The following is a 6,649-nucleotide window of genomic DNA, read 5'->3' on the forward strand; positions in this document are numbered from 1 at the left end:
AACTCAAGAACCAAATCTAGCAAGATTATTTTTAAGTTACCTTCATAATCTCATTTTTATAATCCGATTCTCTAATAGTTTCCTACTATGTTGTCTGTAAAGGTGTATTTTATCCGGAAGGTACAAACTATTGAGACAGAATTAAAATTTGAAGTTTTTGTGTTAGAGATTTTATCCTTTTGAATTATTGGTTCTAACTTAATAATTTGTACATCTTAAATAAATTTATTAAGATCTTCCCGATTTGTCCATATCATCCTTGCGCGGGATCATGCTAATCTTCTTTGTATCGTTTTAATTTTATCAAATGTTCCCGAATGTACATTTATTAAGAAAAAAATAAAGTTTGAATTAAAACAACTAGATTCTGTTGAACCCGTTTCCTACACTCTAGCTGTAACGATCCAACTGGTCGTTTTGAGCTCTAGTGTGCCGTTTCGTGATTTGATACCTTAAGTAGCTTCACTTTATGTATTACGACTTGTACGCTAGTCAAAATTGAATTTCGGGAAGTTCGGAGTTGACTCAGAAGAAAAATTCGCAATTCGAAAGGTTTAAGTTGGAAGGGTTGACCAAGGTTTGACTTTTGAGTAAACGACCTCAGAATCGGGATTTGAAGCTTCCAATAGGTTCGTATGATTATTTCGGACTTGGGCGTATGTTCTGGTTGAGTATCAGATGATCCAGGAGCATTTCGGCGCTTATTGTGGAAAGTTGGCATTTTGAAGGTTTTAGAATTTTTTAAGGTTGATTTGAAGTGGACTTTAGTGTTATCAATGTCCGTTTGAGGTTCCGAGCCTTGGAATAGGTTCATATCGTGATTTGTGACTTGCACGTACAATTTGGCGTCATTCGAGAATGTTTAAGTGTAATTCGGACGCGTTCGGCGAAGTTTGAATGTTGAAAGAAAGGTTTTGACCGTCGATTCGTAGTTTTGATGTTGTTTGGTGTGATTTGAGGCCTCAAGTAGGTTCGTGTTATGTTTTGGGATTTGTTGATGTGATTGGACCGGGTCCCGGGGGCCTCGGGTATGTTTCAGGATGGTTTCGGATAAAGTCTTCTTGTTTTATCATTCCTAGTTTCTGGTGTTCCTGGTAAGCATTGCGATCGCGGGTAAAGGGACGTGATCACAAAGAGTAGCTTGAGCTGGGGAGGAATTTGTGCATCGTGAACGCGGTACAAGTGTCGTGAACGCGGAGAAGGACTGGGTGTAACCTACGGGAACACGACTGGGTATCGCGAACGCATAGAAGAATGGGGGAGCTGGGGCCCTGGCAGGCGTTAAGCCTTCGCAAATGCATCATGTAGACCGCGAACGCGAAGGGCCGGGATTAGAAGGCTTCGTAAACGTGACGTGGAGGTCGGGAACGCGTAGAGTAATTTTTGGCAGCAGTATTTTTGGCCTTCGCGATCGCGAAGAGGAAATGCCTGGGTAGAGAGCTTTTTATTTCGGGACTTAGCTCATTTCTCTTACATTTTCACTTGGTTGGGCGATTTTTGGAGCTCTTGGACGGAAGATTTTCATCATTTTCTATGAGATATATTATTTTCACTTGTTGTAAGATAAATACATGAATTATGTATGGATTTAAACATGAAATTTTGTACAAACTGTGGGATTTTTGAAGAAAAGCCTAGAATTTGATATTTTGGAGTTTGACCATGAAATTAGGAATAAATTATATATTTGAGTTCGTGGTATTATGTGTAATGTTTATCTTCAAAAAAATTCGAAATCTAGGACTTTGTTGACTTTTCGATCGGAGGTGAGAATTTTTATAAATTAATTAATTATGAGTATTGGAGTATACTTTTATTGGTTTGCATGTTATTTGACTAGTTTCAGATTGATGAGTGTCGGTTTGAGGTGTTAGAGAGGCGTTGGAGTCAGTTATGGAACTTCGCAGCGAGGTAAGTCTCATGTCTAATCTTGTGAAGGGAAAACTACCTCGTAGGTATTAATTAAATTGTTATGTGCTACTAGTTGTGGGTACTATGTACGCACGAGGTGACGAGAGTTCGTACGTAGCTAAAAGCATGTTTATGTCCGGGTAAACTTAAGACTTTATCATGTAATATTTGAATTATTTAAACTTAATTTGATAGCTTAATTAATTAAATTTATAATTAAAATTAAGTTGGGAATATATTAGGCCGAGCTTTATCACCCTAAGTGGTTTGGCGAGATATTTGATTAACGGTAAAAAAAGTCATGTTTACTTTATGCTCTTGTACCTGTGTTGTAAGCACGTGACTCGTAACTCGATAAGTTTCTTCCTTTCCTGTGGATCGGGCCGAATGCCTCGGCAGTATATTGAGATACATCTTTGGTTCGCGCCAGTCGATCCTCGGCAGTGTACACACCACTCTGAATTGGGCAGTACGACCTCAGCATAATCATGCGTGATATCGCTAGCAGTCCCGATATTCGTGAGATCCCTCCCCCCTATTAAGACCTGGCATTTATATGGTATTCCTTATCTGTTTGAGATTACACTTGATATTTCTGATCTGTTGAGATAGCATATGACATTTGAGAGATTTATATCGTCAAAAGGAATGTTAGAGGATTATGTTAGTTACAATTTTTACCTCTTTATTACGGTTATGCTTCATATCTGTTTATGATTTATCATATTGACCACTAGTAAATGTTGATGTCGATCCCTCGTCACTACTTCTTCGGGGTTAGGCTAGATACCTACTAGGTATGTATCACGACCCCAAATCCACTAGTCATGATGGCACATAACCCAACCCGCTAGGTAAGCCAACTAATAACCATCCAATTTTAATAATATTAATAAGACAATTGAACAAAAGGAATTATCTGAATCTTATACATTTTCCAAGAACTGGTAGTACAAATCATGAGCTTCTAAGAATAGAGTTTACAAAGTGGAAATGAAATAAATACATAGTCTGTTTGAATAGTACATAAATAGTGTTTTACAGATCTAAAGCTACCACGAACAAGAGGCAGCTATGGCTGGGACGTAGGTACATCTTCAATCCAGCTTCCATCGAACACAGCAACATCAGCAACCAACACCTGCACGCAAGGTGCATAAGTGTAGTATGAGTACAACCGACCCCATGTACTCAATAAATAAGTAACAAACCTAACCTTAGGTTGAAAGTAGTGACGAACTTGTACCAAGGTCGGGTCCCAACTTCAATAACCAACAATAGTTCATAACAACATAAAACAAGTAATACCAGAAGTAACTCAACACTCAAATGTTCAACAAAAAAATATGATTTCTGAAAATAGTTCTGCCTTTCAAGTACTTCAATGAAACCCAAATCGTTTACCAGAGATTACCAAATTATGAATAAGTTTGAAAACAATAATTTTCCCAAAATTCTTTGCATAATAAATAAAATGTTTCATTTTCTTTCCAGATAACCAGTGCAAAACAAATGCATCATTATGCCCATCTGTCAACATGTGTGAGAAATCATAAATGATGTGATACCATACGACATGAGGAAAATACATCTCAATGCCTGTATATCATGTGTGCATGTCAATGCAATGTATCTCAGAGATGAACTCATGAACGCACACTCTCAGAGTACTCAATCTCATTGTCTCGCATTCTCTCTCACTATGCTCAAGGCTCAGCACACTCAATCACTCAGTGTTGTACAATACCTGCTGCGGTATGCAGCCCGATCCATATATGACCATAAGGCTCGTTGCGGCATGTAACCCGATCCATATATATATAGTCGACTGCGCTCACTGGGGGGTGTGCAGACTCTGGAGGGGTTCTTTCAGCCCAAGCGCTATATTGTTGCGGCGTGCAGCCCGATCCAATATTGTTGCGGCGTGCAACCCGATCCAATATTATTGCAGCATACAACCCGATATAATAATATATATCAATATAATCCATGCAACCCGATCCATATAAAATATAATCAATATAATATGCTGCGGCGTATAGCCCGATCCCAAAATGTCACTCTCACTCAGTCATCAATCTCTCCAGTCTCACTCACGGGCTCACAATGTCAAGAAACTAGCCCGACAATAATGATATGATGTATCAATAAATAATATCTGAGACTGAGATATGGTATGAATGCATGAATATGATTGAGTACGAAATATCAATGAAATCAGTGAGATGACAGTAAGAAACGACCATTATGGGTCCAAACAATATCGACATAAAGCCTAAACATATCTAGCATGATTGACAGCTCAATTACTTTATCACATGGTGTAAACATGGATATCAACAAAATAGGGCCACTATTCAGTGCCATGGAAATAACAGAGTTTCAATTCACATGGTGCACGCCCACACGCTCGTCATCTAGCATGTGCGTCACCTCAACACAAATCACATAACACGCATCTCGGGGTTTCATACCCTCAGCACTAAGATTAGAAGAGTTACCTCGAACAAGCTAATTCCAACACCGAGCAAGCCAAGCGATACTCCAAAATACCATCCTGCGTGTTCTGACCTCCGAACGGCTAAAAAACTAACCAAAAATAAATCAAATACATCAAACAATGCTAAAGGAAACAATCCCGATCGAAAATATCAAATCTTGAATCAAAATCCCAAAATCGGCCAAAAGCCCATCCAGGGCCCGTACCTCGGAACCCGACAAAATTTACAAAATTCAACAACCCATTCAATTACAAGTCCAACCATACTCGTTCACTCAAATCCGACTCCGATTCGATATTCAAAACTCAAAAATTCATATTATGAAACTTTAGGCCAAAACCCCCAATTTTCTCTATAAATTTCATAATTCAATTACCAAAAATGAAGGTAGATTCGTGATATAAGATAAAAAATGAGTAGAGAACACTTACCCCAGTCCACAAGATGAAAATTTCTCAAAGAATCGCCTCAATCCGAGCTTGGAAATGTTTAAATAAAGCCAAAATCGTGTACCCTTATATTTATCATTATGCCGAGCACTTTCGCACCTGCGACACATTAGCCGCTTCTGCGGTGTCGCATTTGCGAGCAAAAACACGCTTCTGCGGAGAAGCACTGGAGGTATGCCTTCACACCTGCGGTAAAATGCCCGCATCTGCGCACTCGTAGGTGTGCGCCCACTTGTCGCTTCTGCGGAACCCTGCTCCCAGCAATCTCACTGGGGGTGTGCAGACTCCGGAGGGGCTCCTTCAGACCAAGAGCTATATTGTTGCGGCGTGCAGCCCGATTCAATATTGTTGCGGCATGCAACCCGATCAAATTATATATATATATATATATATATATATATATATATATATATATATATATATATATATATATATATATGCGGCGTGCATCCCGATCCCATAAAATGTAATCAATATAACATGTTGCGGCGTGCAACCCGATCCCAAAATATCACTCTCACTCAGGCCCTCGGCCTCACTCAGTCATCAATCTCTCCAGTCTCACTCACAGGCTCACAATGCCATGAAACTAGCCCGACAACAATGATATGATGTATCAATAAATAATATCTGAGACTGAGATATGGTATGAATGCATGAATATGACTGAGTACGAAATATCAATGAAATCAGTGAGATGACAGTAAGAAACGACCACTATGGGTCCAAACAATATTGGCATAAAGCCTAAACATGATATCTAGCATGATTGACAGCTCAATTACTTTATCACATGGTGAAAACACGGATATCAACAAAATAAGGCCACTATTCAATGCCATGGAAACAACAGAGTCCCAATTCACATGGTGCAAGCCCACACACCCGTCACCTAGCATGTGCGTTACCTCAACACAAATCACATAACACGCATCTCAAGGTTTCATACCCTCAGCACTAAGATTAGAAGAGTTACCTCGAACAAGCCAATTCCAACACCGAACAAGCCGAGCGATGCTCTAAAATGTCATCCCACGCGTTCCGACCTCCGAATGGCTCAAAACCTAACCAAAAATAACTCAAATACATCAAACAATGCTAAAGGAACCAATCCCAATCGAAAAGATCAAATCTTGAATCAAAAGCCCAAAATCGACCAAAAGCCCATCCCGGGACCGCACCTCGGAACCCGACAAAATTTATAAAATCCACTAATCCATTCAATTACGAGTCCAACCATACTAGTTTCACTCAAATCCGACTCTGATTCGATGTTCAAAACTCAAAAATTCATATTATGAATCTTTAGGCCAAAACCCCCAATTTTCTCTATAAAATTCACAATCCAATTACTAAAAACGATCCTAGATTTGTGATATAAGATAAAAAATGAGTAGAGAATACTTACCACAGTTCACAATATGAAAATTGCTCCAAGAATTGCCTCAATCCAAACTTGAAAATGTTAAAATGAAGCCAAAATCGCGAACCCTTGTATTTATCATTCTGCCTACCACTTTCGCACCTGCGACACATTAGCGGCTTCTGCAGCGTCGCATTTGCGAGCAAAAACACGCTTCTGCGGAGAAGTACCGGAGGTATGCCTTCGCACCTGCGGTAAAATTCCCGCATCTGCCGCACTCACAGGTGCGCGCCCACTTGTCGCTTCTGCGCTCAACTCACCGCATCTGTGCCTTCGCAGATGCGAAGCAATCTCCCCTTCTGCGGAACCCTGCTCCCAGCAATATTTTCGCTCCTGCGACCCCTTCGTCATTTCTCCGACCTCGC

At 39.9% G+C, this 6,649-nt stretch overlaps 1 non-coding gene across 1 annotated transcript; it reads right to left on the minus strand.

The window, feature by feature from the left end:
- Positions 1-221: 221 nt before the first annotated feature.
- Positions 222-323, minus strand: LOC142168610 (U6 spliceosomal RNA). Its single transcript, XR_012698450.1, has one exon. It is a non-coding gene; the product is annotated as a U6 spliceosomal RNA (small nuclear RNA).
- Between the last annotated feature and the right edge of the window lie 6,326 nt (positions 324-6,649).

The sequence above is a fragment of the Nicotiana tabacum genome, chromosome 13 (assembly GCF_000715075.1).
Source record: "Nicotiana tabacum cultivar K326 chromosome 13, ASM71507v2, whole genome shotgun sequence".
Lineage (NCBI taxonomy): Eukaryota > Viridiplantae > Streptophyta > Magnoliopsida > Solanales > Solanaceae > Nicotiana > Nicotiana tabacum.